At 49.5% G+C, this 14,290-nt stretch overlaps 1 protein-coding gene across 2 annotated transcripts in view; it reads right to left on the minus strand.

Annotated features, from left to right (window-relative positions):
- The window catches only part of LOC138267341 (excitatory amino acid transporter 1-like), a 220,365-nt gene that overhangs the window by 138,488 nt on the left and 67,587 nt on the right, over positions 1-14,290 (minus strand). Inside the window, exon 1 of one of the 2 annotated variants that reach the window (XM_069216229.1) lies at positions 7,779-7,975. The exons of the other annotated variant lie outside the window; for it this stretch is intronic. The gene's annotated coding sequence lies outside the window, so the exon portion shown is untranslated. Of the gene's footprint in view, positions 1-7,778; positions 7,976-14,290 lie in introns of those variants that run through there. 2 annotated transcript variants of the gene reach the window in all.

Genomic DNA, 14,290 nt, shown 5'->3' on the forward strand with positions numbered 1-14,290 from the left:
CACATTTAAAACAGGAGGTGTGGTGCCCTTAACCAATGGAGCTAGGGCACAGCCCCATCTATTGACAGAAGGAGAGCATGATGTACAACCCAGGAGTGTGCAGTTAGAAGAGTGTTGAACTCCTAAAACCAGGACAGAAGTAGGACTACAATTGTTCATGGAATGAGGAGGGACAGCACCCACCAACACAGAAAATACATACATTGAGGCACTAACAGGAATTACATGCAACCTTTGCAGACATCATCCATCATCGGTGCTAACTGAATTGCCTTCTTCCGGTCGATCCTAACTACTTCTGCAGCAGAACACATGAAAACCTGAAAGCTTCTGGGTTCAGGCAATCCTCGCAGAGTCCGGACATGTACTAAATTTGCTTAAATAATGATGACTGTCCCTGCAGGACCGGAGCTGCCAGGAAACCCCACTGAATTGTGGCTTGGCAGTGAAACATTTTGGTGCTGTGCAGGAGTTTCCACGGTAGAGCCCTTTCGTGCCTTAGATATTTGTAGGTAGAGGGGTAAACAGAGGTTGAAAAGCATAAACATGTATGCAAGCTGTAACCCTTCACACTGATGGATTTTCTAATTTACTGTGTAACACAAGTTTATACTGTTCCACTACGACCCACTATGATGCTGATTAGGGAATCAAAGTAACACGAACATATAACGTGCACATTAAATGTGCTTGGGTCTCCTTATTCTCAAAACCCCAAACAGCCCTGAGAAAGTCCTAGGCCTGCATGCCACAACAGGTCAAAACGCATGCTGGATGTACGGAGAACTGACAGGTGTGAGTTTGAGAACATGAACATGTAACCAGTTCTGTGAAATGACTCTGCATGTACAAACATGTAACTGAGAATAAAATAATAGTTTGCTTTTTTGTAACCTAAGAACTTTCTTATGGAAAACCACCAAACATGGAATGATCTCCACGTCCATTCAGGCACTTTAATCATTTAGCAAAACACCAGTTATTTTTTTAACGTCTGAGTTACCAGCGCAGTTTCCTGCAAAATAGGGTTATCAACTCTTTAAAATATACAACGTGTGAGCTTTTGTTTCACCAACATAGGTGAGCTTCTCACTTTCGCACCCTACAGAGTGCTTCCATTGCAATGCATAAAGGATTTTTTCACATTGCAAAAGAACACTGAACCATCAAACATATGTATTGCACCGCTGCATAACATACAGAAAGCACTACTTTTGCATCTGAATTTAGATAGTGCAGCTGTGAAACAGGCCTATTACTAATGTATGTTGCGAGGTCTGGGGACCGCCTCTATCAACCATTGGCTTTCTTTGACAAGCCTCTTTCAGCATGTGGCTTAGGACGTTGTCAATCACAGCTTGGCTCAGCCCCATGGAGTAACCATTTCCCATTTGATGGAACTGGCTATTTGAGTGTATCCTTCCGCCTTATCTCCAGCTCACGCACTGAGCTCCGTGAGCGGTTGCTTTACAACTATAGCCCCTGCTTTTTGCCCACCGTGGCTCCCTCCTGAATGTCTCTCTCTAATGTGCCAAATGCAGCCTGTGTTGGCAGACTAAACTCAGACCTGTAGGCTTTGCCACCATTTGTTTGTTGTGTTAATAGATCATTGCAGTAGGCTGTTTAAAAAAAAGTAAGTCAGGGCTCAAAATGGAAGCCAGACCAGTCGGCTTTGCAAATGCTTTTACTTCGAAGGGTCCCTGGTTGGTCTAAACTGTTCTCCAAAATACAAACATCCGCTCCATGCAATCAAATTATGGATTATAAAACCTCCCACAATGACTTCAAAATGGCCGCCCCTATGGCGCTTGTTAGTTTTCATTGTCTAAGCACACGTCAGGGTCACAGTGCCATAGGATGACCTGAACTTGATAATCTGAGGTTACGCTCTGAGAAGGAGTGTCAGTAAAGACAACATCTACGGGACAGAATACCTCAGTGAACATTGCCCGAGCCAGGATCAAAGAGTCACCCTAGGGAGACTTTCTGTGACAGAAGCCTTAGTCAAAGCAGGATCGAAAGAGACGTTCCAAACAAAGCAGACACCGGAACAAACGGGAACGCAAAATATCAGAGACCGAAACTCTGCAAACATCAAAGTAACTTAGTAGGGACAGACCTTTCTGAACAAAACACCAAAGCAGAGACAGTTATTAAAGAGACCTCGTGCGGCAGAGTACCACAGCAGAGCATAGAGCGTTATCTCGAGCAGAGCATCATAGGCGAGACAGATCCTCAAGAAACAGCTATGGGTTCAAAGCCCATGAGTTACAGGGTTGGCCTCTCTAAGAGGGAGACCCTGAGCAGTGTCAGGTGTTGGTGAGACCTCTGTGTGAGGAATATCGCAGCAGAGACAAAGCAAACAGAGTTATCTTGAACAAAGCATCACAGTCGAGGCAGACTCTAGAGCGCCAGTTCTGGGTCACAGGAACCCATGAGCGACAGGCAGGCCTCGCTAGGCCAGTGCATCGGAGCGGACACATATGAGCGACAGGCAGGCCTCGCTAGGCCACTGCAACGGAGCGGACACAAATGAGCGACAGGCAGGCCTCGCTAGGCCACTGCATCGGAGCGGACACATATGAGCGACAGGCAGGCCTCGCTAGGCCACTGCAACGGAGCGGACACATATGAGCGACAGGCAGGCCTCGCTAGGCCAGTGCAACGGAGCGGACACATATGAGCGACAGGCAGGCCTCGCTAGGCCAGTGCAACGGAGCGGACACATATGAGCGACAGGCAGGCCTCGCTAGGCCACTGCAACGGAGCGGACACAAATGAGCGACAGGCATGCCTCGCTAGGCCACTGCAACGGAGCGGACACATATGAGCGACAGGCAGGCCTCGCTAGGCCACTGCAACGGAGCGGACACATATGAGCGACAGGCAGGCCTCGCTAGGCCAGTGCAACGGAGCGGACACATATGAGCGACAGGCAGGCCTCGCTAGGCCACTGCAACGGAGCGGACACAAATGAGCGACAGGCAGGCATCGCTAGGCCACTGCAACGGAGCGGACACATATGAGCGACAGGCAGCCCTCGCTAGGCCACTGCAACGGAGCGGACACATATGAGCGACAGGCAGGCCTCGCTAGGCCAGTGCAACGGAGCGGACACATATGAGCGACAGGCAGGCCTCGCTAGGCCAGTGCATCGGAGCGGACACATATGAGCGACAGGCAGGCCTCGCTAGGCCAGTGCAACGGAGCGGACACATATGAGCGACAGGCAGGCCTCGCTAGGCCAGTGCAACGGAGCAGACACATATGCTGGAGAGACCATTCCAATGCAAAACATCAAGCCAAAGACACACACTGGACTTGGGAAACCCCTCTGGTATAGAATGCCATAACCCTTGAGACGCATGGGAGGACAAAACATAGTACTCCTTAGCACAAGAGACGCCTCTGAGGACAAACCAGATGGCTTTGAGGACAAAACATACTACTCCATAGCACCAGAGATGCCTTTGGGAGAAAACAGTCACTTTGGAGGACAAAACATAACACCCCAGAGCACTAGAGACACCAATGAAGACAAAATAGATGCGTTTAAGAACAAAACACAATACCCTAGAACCCTAGAGATGCCTTGGAGGACAAAACATAATACCCTATAACACTAGAGACATCTTTGAAGTCAAAACATAATACCCCAGGACAGAACCTACGGGCACTGTGGCTCTGTGGCTTACAGCTAGCACATAAAGGGTGGTGTTTCATGCATGTCTCAATACAACGTTGACCTACCCAATTTCACCTTTCACAAGTAAACTGTTAAACTGCTAGCCCTCGGCTGCTGTTTGCACCCACCTTTACTGCGTTGTACCCACATATTTATAAAGTGTGGTTGCTGGTTTTCAAATCTGGCTACAAGGGACCTCGTGTCGTCAGTTATTCGTTAAAGTACAGGAGAGGGCCCTTTAAATCAGCCACTTTCATCTATTGGCTTATACTCGTTCTCATGGTTTGCGGTTGTTTGCATGGGCTGTCCACCAACCTCGTGCCATTTCGAGGATGGTTACTTTGTCGCCTTTGTGTTCCCATTAAATTTGGTGCTGAGGCATCACGTAGTCTTTTATTTAAACTACCAATGCACCATGACCTAAGGTTTGTAATGAAAATCGATTGTGTGCTCTTTGTTGTATTACTTTGCTGGCTCAAGAATATTTTATTTACCAATGTACTACTTTTTTGTTTGACTGCTGCTATTTGTAGACTTTCCCCTGTCATGAGGGGAAGTGATTTTCACTAAAAGCCTTCAGATGCTCATTTATTTTGCTTGGGTGTCACGATACGATGGTAAGTTTACTACATTGTTTATTGTTTACAAAGTAAAGACGTGTGCACACAGGCTTTCTTAAAGATGCAACTAAACGACTTGTCTTTTGTCAAAAGCATCTACTATGCAATATTTGACTTACAACACACCCGTCTCCTTCTGAGTCCATTGCATGAAACTCTTTGTGGAGGAGTTAGTTTAAATCCGATAGTGCTGTCTCCAGCACAGGACTTCTCCATCTGTGCCTAGGATCTGGAAGAGCATCCCTGTAGCCATCAGGACAATTCCAGTGGTTTCCATTTTAGGAAAGAGAAGGAAAACTGTATTGCAATGCTGTAATAATCCTATAACCCAGTGATACTCAAAGTACGGCCCGGGGGCCGCATGCAGCCCTCCTGACCTTTACATGTGGCCAGTGCTTAATTTGTGCTTGTTGTTACCGGTGCTGAGCACCGGCACTTATTTTTGAGGGCTGGGGCTTAGACTTCTGCCTCAAACATTTGCTATCAGCAAAAGACACATTTGGGAAAGACGGGGGAAGAGGAAAACGAAAAAGCATCACAATGATAGAAAGTAGAAAGCGGCAAGAGTGAGCTGAAGGGGCAGGGAGTGGCTTTAAATGGATTGACGAGGCCCAAGATGGCTTCAGGATTACGCTGCCTCAGAATTGCATTTAATTGCAGCAGCCGCGTGTTTAAGAGGAGGGCTTTGCGCACCAGCACCTTTTTATTTACAAATTAAGCACTGCATGTGGCCCCCAGGTCAAGAGCAGCACTGGGCTGCTGTTTTCTCGACTAGGTAAACAAATAGGCAATCCTGTATTTAAAGCTTAATTGAAGTTCATGAAAGGTAGTGACTTGGTTATCCTGCACAGCCTAACTTTAAGAAACACCTTTATTTTCAAAGGCATCTTGCAGCAAAAGTGTAAAAATATGATAAGGTCTTTTCAAACTTCAAAGAGTGTAGTTCATTAACATGAAAAACTGTTTCTCCCTAATACATCACTTTGGGGGGTTATTCTAACTTTGGAGGAGGTGTTAATCCGTCCCAAAAGTGACGGAAAAGTGACGGATTTACCACCAGCCGTATTACGAGTCCATTATATCCTATGGAACTCATAATACGGCTGGTGGTATATCCGTCACTTTACCGTCACTTTTGGGACGGATTAACACTCCTCCAAAGTTAGAATAACCCCCATTATACTAGTGCACTGAGAAGTTTTTTTTTTTAACAATAGTTTTCAAACATGAATTTACATTCATTCTCTCGTCCCCAACACCCTGAAAATAATTCAAGTCAGTTGTTAAGTTCACATTTTGGGCTGGGATCCCATAATACATGAAAAATGTTAGTTTATTAAATCAAACACAGGAGAAGTTTTTGTACAATGCACACACAGACGTCTTGTATTTCAATTATTTCAATGTCCTTTTATATATGATAATGAAGAATAAGGAGGGAAAGTGAAATTAAACAATTGCCTGGGATCACACAATTTAGGGAAGCTGTGAATAGTCGCAGGTTTTTTGGTTTCTCATTAAGCAATCCAGCCAATGGGTGTATATGCTTTGCCTCCCCTACCTACACCCACCTTACAGGCACCGCCCCCCCTTTCCTGGCTTTAATCCCCCAACCCTCAACTGCCAGCCTTCTATTATCAATGCGGCCCTCGGTCACATCTCAGACAAAACCTTTTGGCCCCTGGGAAAATGTTTGTGAGTACCCATGCTACACCCACTACCTCTCCCGTCACGCACTGACTGTGTGCTTGCCTTTCACCCTGTAATGCGCTCCGCCATCCTTCTGGCTGTGTTCAGGCTACACAAACAAACCCTACATACATTAAAGGAGACCTAATCCCATATTCCATATTTTTGTAGCCCAACAGGTTACTTCATTATGGATTGTTTAGAACAGCTGAGGGAAACACACTATTGTGCAAACGCTTCCACTCACTAGAAAACAGATCTGTAGTCTTTGCCAGAGGGTCTCCAATGAGTAGCTAGTGAGCTACTAGTAGCTCTCGAGCTACCCAAACGTAGTTCTCCTTTGTGCAGCCCAGCCTACAAAACCTGAAATGTTTATATTTAAAACAAACATGTAAACTTGTCTGATGTGGTCAGTATTAAAATTCTAATAAAATTCATAGCTCTGGATAATTTTCACCATCATAAGCAGCTTTTACTACAAAAAAGGTTGGAGACCCCTAAGATGGTCGTTTGTGCCTTTTAGCAGTCCCTGCTTGTCAACAAGATGCCTACTGGGGTTTTCAATAAAGTTTGTTTTGAAAACAGTGGGATGGCTGTCGCTGAGGTCGTAGGTCAAGTAGAATATCTCGGTTTTATGTCCTTTGAGATTAAAAGAGTGATTTACCACCACCCCACCGTAATTTTGAAGGAATTATACACTGCTTCTCAGCACTGTGATTTACAGCTCCCAGACAAATTCTTATCACATGAGGTCAGTACTCCAAAATGTCTGTAATTTAGGGCCAGATGTAGCAAGTTCTGAATTTGCGATTCGGAATTCGGATGCAGAACGGTGTCTATTATTAATGAGGTGGGTCGCATTTTGCGACCCTATAGCAAGTCCCTGCACTCACAGGCATGGTGGCCTGCTGAAGACATCAGACCTCCATGTCTGTGACTGCTTTTTAAATAAAGCAGTTTTTTTTTTTTTTGTACTGCAGCACGAGTTGCAATAAAAAAATAACGAAACCATTTGGTTTCGGTTTTTCAGAGGAGGCAGTGGTTCATTGGACCACTGCCTTCTCTGAAATAACATTTTTGGCAACATTCACAAAGGGGAAGGGGTCCCATGGGGACCCCTTCCCTTTTGCGAATGGGTTACCTCCAGTGTGACACTGGTGGTAACTGCGAACTGCTTTGCGACCATGTTCGGGGTCACAAAGCAATTTAGCATTGCGGTGCGAGTCGCAAATAGGAAGGGGACACCCCTTCCTATTTGCGAGTCGCATTCACATTTTGCGAGTCGGTACGACTCGCAAAATGTGAATGAGCATCGCGATGAGCATTTTGCACGGCACAAACTGCGATTTTCGCAGTTTGCACCATGCAAAATGTTTCCCACATCTGGCCATAAGAGTTTCTGGCAGATACATCACCGAAATACTCAACCTCAGGTTTAGTTTCAACCATGGGAGCAGGAGTCTGAGCCGGACACCCCAGGGGTACAAGCCTCTTTCAGTGGGCCCAGGGAGGCCTTCTACAGTAGACTAGGGTGTCTAAACCCGGAACATTCCTTGTTTCCTTTTATAATCCCCACCTTGTCTCTTTCCGTACACGCAATCTGTTCGTTTCTGACTCCATAACTCCACAGGTTCTCACAGCGCCCAAGAGCGGTCGAAAGTGAACAATGCGCTACACAAACACCGTTCTGATATAAGGGACCTAAATCAGGACTTCGGCTGGCACAGATGAACCCTAAAACGGTATTCCTAGTGCATAAAGTCATATCTGGGGATACATATTACCGTTTTAAAGAACTGAAGAAAGATTTCGCTGTGCCAGGGCCCTCCCAGCCGCCTGCTGGCACCAGCCCCCCGCTCTCCGCGGGAATCTGCGTCACGAAGCCGCTGTGTGGGCGGGCGAACCGGGTGGCACTGAACCCCAATGCGCCCCCCTCCCACGCCAGCCTGGTGCTCAACACCTCGCTCGTTAGGCGAGCGGCAGGGAGGGAGCCACCCACGTGAAAATAACACAGAGTGCAGGAACTGGGAAAAACATTACAACTCCCCTGCTCTATCCCCCCACCCCCCACCTCCCCCACCACCCACCAGCGACCCCCCCCCCCCCCACCCCCCACCTCCAGAGAAATCAGGCTTCTGAGCGATTCATGGCTGCGCCTTCCCGCTCTCAATTGGAAGATAGCTCGGTGGGTTGAGAGCTCCCTGAGGAGATGGGGTGTAACTGCGCGTCCATAGATGTACTCTGTGCAGAGGAAACTGAATTTTAACCTACAGAACCCGTCAGAATGAATTGTCACATAAGGGTGCCTACCACAAGGGGCCAATAGAGAAGCATGTCTTGTGCAGGGTATCATGATGCAATAATTCACTGTAGATAATGTTCATTTAGCCTGACAATGCCGTGTAATAAAGTACTTCTGGGGGAGGGTGTCGGCCCTGTGTACCGGTGCCAGACCTTGACAATTCCCTGGCGTGTCAGCAGCGAGTAGGAGCCTCCTGCAGAGCTGAGAGGAGGGCCAACAGTGTGATGTCATAAGGGGAGCATGGAGTCACTTCCGGTATTTGTGGCATTTTGGTGAATTGACTTCCATGGGAACCCTGGACATCCTATCATGACGCCACGCTTCTTGGGACATCAGCAGCCCTATCAATTGGCATACCTGGTACCGGCCCTACGGAGTACATGTTTGCTCCTGAGAAGTGCTGTTACTCTTCAATTAAAAGCATTGCATCAGTGCTAAGTGCAGGTACTCTTCCTTCCCGTTTAAGGCACTGGACATCAGAAGTATCCACCGCTGTGATGTCACAATTACTTTTAAGCTGAACGATCTGCCTGACTGGCATCAGGGGTGGAATCCACAATAGATGCCCCGTGCCATTCCCACATTCTTCGTCCCGCCTCTTGCCACAAGACAGAATGTCACCCAACTGCACACTGGTGTGGACCATCTGAACGGAAGATGTGCTCTGCAAGGCTTCGCTGGCCATCCCTCCAATGGCAGTGGCCGAACTCCCAAAAGGCTTGAGATGGAGAACAGTCACGAAGGTGGAAATCTGGCATCTGGAGGAGCACCCCTTTTCCGTCCCAGACCCTTCCTCCCATTCTTAGTCACAATGTTTGTTATGTGGCATTTATCTGAAACAACTCACAGGCACCACGTACACATCTAATGCAAGAGTATGTGTTATACAGAACACAATAAGGTGACGAAGCAGTGATGCGACTACTAGATTCTGTAGTTTTTACCTCCACAATTGAGGTGTAAAACGTGCCATCAGTGTGGCAGAGTATTTCTGCAGGAGTTCCTTCCAGAGCTCATAGTACTTTGAAATTCTACCCTCTGTCCCACATGTCCCCACATTATACTCAGTGATTCCAAAGAAAGCCAAAAGTAAATGCACCAGCATTCAGTGCAGCGAGCAGTACACCGACCTGTAAAATGTGAATATTAGTGATGTAGCATCTCAGCTGTCGCTAATTCTACCCAAAGTTAAGGGCCCTTGCACGTGCTGACGATGCAAGAAACCTTGCGCAGGCTTTTATTGCCGGTGGTTACAGTTTAGGGCTGCACAGGTTCCCAGGGTTGCCATCTTCGGGTGTAAGCAGAAGGCCCCTGGTGCTTGGTTCCCTGGTGTTCACTGCTGGGGATGGACCTGACTCTGTCATGTCAGAGCTGCTATGAGCTCTCTACGGGGTCTGTGATGGCGTTAGCTGGGCACCTCTCATTTCAGGGCAGTGACTGAGCTGCTGCTGAGTAGATTGCATCTGTCCTAGGACCGCTCTTGACGGACATCACCAGCTCTTCATAGGGAACTACAGGCCGCACAAGCAGCTTTAAGTGCTAGAGGTGGGCTTACCCAATGCTTTCTGGCACCCTTGGCAGCAACCTACCCACACTGAGGCGAAAAACAAACACTTGGCTCACGTGGTTCACTAGCGGTAGCCAAAAAGGTGGCAACATGTCTTGGTTGCTTGTGCTTCCTTGCAGAAGGACATGGACCAGCCCCAGGTTGAACTCTCATTCTTGGATTGGGCAAAAACTCATTTGCCAATTGTTGGCCCCGGGCCAAAGTGTCACAGGGGCAAAATACCCTCAGTGTGTAATGCAGCCAGCTCTTGCTATAGCGTAGGTTAATCCAAGGACCGCTTCCATCTCGTGGACGAATAAAACACGACAGACCATTGGACTAAAGTTATCATAGCAGAAGATTCCTAGAAGATTTCTCCACCTGTCATCGTGGGCGTAACCGCACAAAGCTATAATCGGATCTTTTCTTTACAGCGACAAACAACACTGGGTTGTTTTATGTTCTAGGTTTGTTCCTACATTATTCTTCATATGGCAGGGGTGGGGATTGATCGGCGCCTCTGGATATGAAGAGACATGTTTGTAAGCTCTTAAAGAACCCAACCCCGGTGCAGGAGCCGCGCTGTGTGGTAATGCATGTCCTGGATGATGTCTGACACACCCCAATGGAGGGGCCCGTGGGGAGAAAGAGCTCTGCTCTAGTTTCCCCGCGGGCTCTTTCGGGAAGGGGAAGTGATGAAGCTGGAACAGGATTGGCTCCCAGGTAAGTGGGGGTGGAATGCAAGGGTAGGAATAAAAGGGGGTGGAGGGGAGGGGCCGGCCTCTTTCCGCGCAGCCCATCGCACGGTTAGTTTGGCCGGTCCCTAGCGAAAGTTCGACAGGCAAGTGAGAGTCGTGCGGGGCCGGGGGGAGCCTACGTTCTTTTAATAAAGGTACGGTTGTGGAGCAGGTTTCCCTGTTCGGGTCTGCGAGGGACACAGTTGGGCATATTGCGGAGGCGCGCTCATTAGCGAGGCACCTTCTGCCAGAGCGATAGCGGCCGCCGGCAGTAAACCTTTTTTAGGTTTTGGTGCACGGAAGGCCAACAAGCGTTTGGGGCACGCCCGCCGACCAAGGGGGCCCATTAAAAAACTATAAACGCCGGCGCTGCCTAGTGACCGTGCGACGACCGGCCAGGCCTTGGGAATTGTTCTCTGTCGGGCCGGGTAGCGGCCATACATATTTTATAAGCAGTCCTAAAAGAGAAAGAGTGCCCCGCCTGGCACCATGGCAACCAGCCATGACGCCGAGGCGGTAAAGGCTGCACTTCGGTTATTGGGTGAGGCTGGCTGGGCTGACCTCCTCAGGCCTGGGGTGGGAATGGTGCGGCCGACGCGCAGCGCGTCTGGCCGGGTAGCGGCAGTTGTAGCCACCTGTACATCTCCTGAAAGGGACAAAAAGCCCAAAAAAGCGGCGGCGGGGCGGGCGCATGGCGAGGCATCCACCAGCGAAACAGAGGCAACAGAGGATGGGGCAGCACTAGAACAACAGGAAGGGGGCAGTGAGGCACAACAGGAGCAGCTACTGGGGGACGGGGCCCCTTTGCAGGAGGTAGTGGTGCAGGAGCTCCCGGGCCCTGGTATAGAGATGACACCTGTGGACTTGTCCCTCCCCAGAGGGGGGGCCGCCGTGCTGGCAAAAAAGAAGGGCAAGGGCCCCAGGCTAGGGGGTGGCCTGATAGTAAGGCCAGCAAGGCGCAAACCAAGAAAGCGGGGGTGGAGTGCAGGAGCCCCTTACAGGGCCGGGGTTGAGTGGCCCCAGGGTTAGCAGGCTGGACATGGGTGAAGCATGGGATTTTGAGGCCAGAATCCGGGAGCAACACCGCATAGTAGCAGAAACAGAGGACAGGTGGGCCCAATTATGTATGGAGAGGGAGATGGCCGCACCATACGGCCGGCAGCTGAAGAGGCCAGCGGAGAGCGCTGAGAGTACAGGAAATATGGCACAGGAAGCTAGCAAGGGTAGCTGGGTCTGGGTACCGAATAGTAAGGGCCAGGAGGCTGGTGCGGCCTGTGGGTTAGGTGGCGCGATGGGAGCCAGTGGCGCACATGGACACGAGTGGCGCAGAAGGTCAATGCTAACACACGAGGTTGGCAGAAAGAAGGCAACGCCAACGGGGCGCAACACGGCCCCAGCACATTGGTCCGAAGCGCTAGAGGGGTCTTCTGCGGCCTTCTCTACTCCACAGGATCTGGGTTTCCACAGAGATGGTGGGCGCAATGAGGGTCAAGATGATGTTTCAGCTAACTACATGATGATGAGTGGGGGTGTTGATAAGAGGCTGGATGTGGTCGAAGATGATGTGTTGGAACTCGACTAAGAGGAGGAGCTGGATGAATAGGAGGAGGGGGAGATTCGGGAGGCAGAGGTGAGCAGCATGAGGGGGAGGGGAAGAGGACGCAGGAGCGGCGCAACCCCTCTTTCCACTTCTATTTTGCAGGATCGGGCTATCAGCGGAGAACAACATGAAGGGAGGCGAGAACAAGCACAGGGCCAAGGGGCCCGGAAGGTTTTGCGGCCTGTGGGAACACAAGGAAGAGGTAAAGGGCAATGGTGGTCAGTTTGGGGGGATGGCGTAGGGGGCGGGGATGCTCCGGGACGAAAGTCCATTGGGGTAGCCAACTGTTCTATTCTTGACGCACTCTCGGACAAAGACACTCAGGGCAGTGAAAAGGGGAAAGAGCCACAAGGCAGTGCTTCAACCGAAGGTGACAGTGGGGCCAAGGTAACCGGGGAGAAGACAGGGGCAGAGGAGAAAGAAGATGGAGGGCACAAAAAGAGGCTTCCTTATATGGGACTGGCTATGCCCTTGGGATCGCATGTGGCAGATAAAACAAAGTCGAGAATATGGAGACACGAGTATGTAGACGTTTTTAAACTCTTACATAGGGACATACAGGCCAGGGAGGGTTCCAAGGAGGAGGAATGCGAATTAGCCCGTACGCCAAGGGTTCCAATTACAATGGATAATTGGACATCGGCATTCCTGATTTTCGCAAGCATATATTGCGAGAAATACCCAGACAGGCCATAGCACCTTTCAAATATATGGACATCATTCGGAAGGCACAAATGCACTTTGGGGGTTTTGCCTGGTGGAGTTCTGATGAGGAGTTCAGGGCTCATGTGAGTGTCAATCCCGACAAACCTTGGGGTGACGTAGATCCAGAATTATGGATGCAATGGATGGTGTCGTCGCAATCCACGGCATCTACCCATACGGCCAGTGGTCTGCCTGTGGTTTATAAGCCTTTTCAGGCACGTCCCGCCCCAGGAGGGGCGGGCGTGGGGCAAAAAACCTCGACTAACACGATAGGAGCTTGCTGGAACTTCAACAAAGGTTTCTGTTCCAGACAGCCTTGTAAATTTAAGCACGACTGCTCCAAATGCGGGGGCCGTCACCCGCTTACGCTGTGTTTTTCACTCTCCAGTCCAGCAGAGCAATGGAGAGCATCCAAGGGCAGAGGCACACAGGGCGCTCCTGCTCCAAAGGGGGCCTACGCAGTTAGGATAGACTTCCTCATTCCATGGCTGCACAGATACCCAGATAGGGCCACAGCGATTAAGCTAGCAGAGGGTTTTAAGGAGGGTTTTAGGGTCAGCTACCAAGGTCCACGTACGAGGTGATGGGCAGACAATTTGCGGTCTGCTAAAGAACTGTCACAGGTAGTAAGGAGTAAATTGGATAAGGAAGTGTCATTGGGCAGAATTGCGGGGCCTTTTTATGATTGGCCGAGGTCAAGGCTGATGATCTCCCCATTAGGAGTAGTGCCGAAGAAGGCCCCAGGTGAGTTTAGGCTGATACATCACCTGTCATGGCCGGAGGGCACATCTGTCAGCGACTTTATTGCAGCGGAGGACACCAGAGTAGTATATGCATTGGTGGATGATGCTATAAAACTGGTCAGGGGATGTGGCTCGGGGGCTGAATTGGCAAAGTGTGATATACAATCAGCTTTCAGGCTACTCCCTATACACCCAGGAGATTTTGACTTACTGGGGATGCAATTTGAAGGGGCCATTTGTGTGGACAGGGTCCTTCCCATGGGTTGCGCGATATCTTGCGCCCTGTTTGAGGCATTTATCACTTTCATGCAGTGGGTCTTCTGCACGATCAGTGAGACATTACTTGGATGATTTCCTGTTTGTAGGGTCGGGCGATTCTGGGGCTTGCGGGAAGGCTTTGACGGCTTTTCAAGATATGGCGCGCCATATGGGGGTGCCGCTGGCCCCGGAAAAGACAGAAGGACCTTTGACGGTACTCACTTTTTTGGGCATCGAGCTAGACTCCATTACCTTGACAGCCAGACTACCAGCACAAAAAGTCAAAGAAATGCTGGAATTCTTGAATACATTGAAGGAGGCACGAAAAATTGATTTGCGTACAGCACAAAAGTTGGTGGGTTATCTCAACTTCGCTTGTAGGGTAGTCAGAGGTGGGAGGACTTT

This window comes from Pleurodeles waltl, chromosome 12 (genome assembly GCF_031143425.1).
Source record: "Pleurodeles waltl isolate 20211129_DDA chromosome 12, aPleWal1.hap1.20221129, whole genome shotgun sequence".
In the NCBI taxonomy this organism is placed as follows: domain Eukaryota; kingdom Metazoa; phylum Chordata; class Amphibia; order Caudata; family Salamandridae; genus Pleurodeles; species Pleurodeles waltl.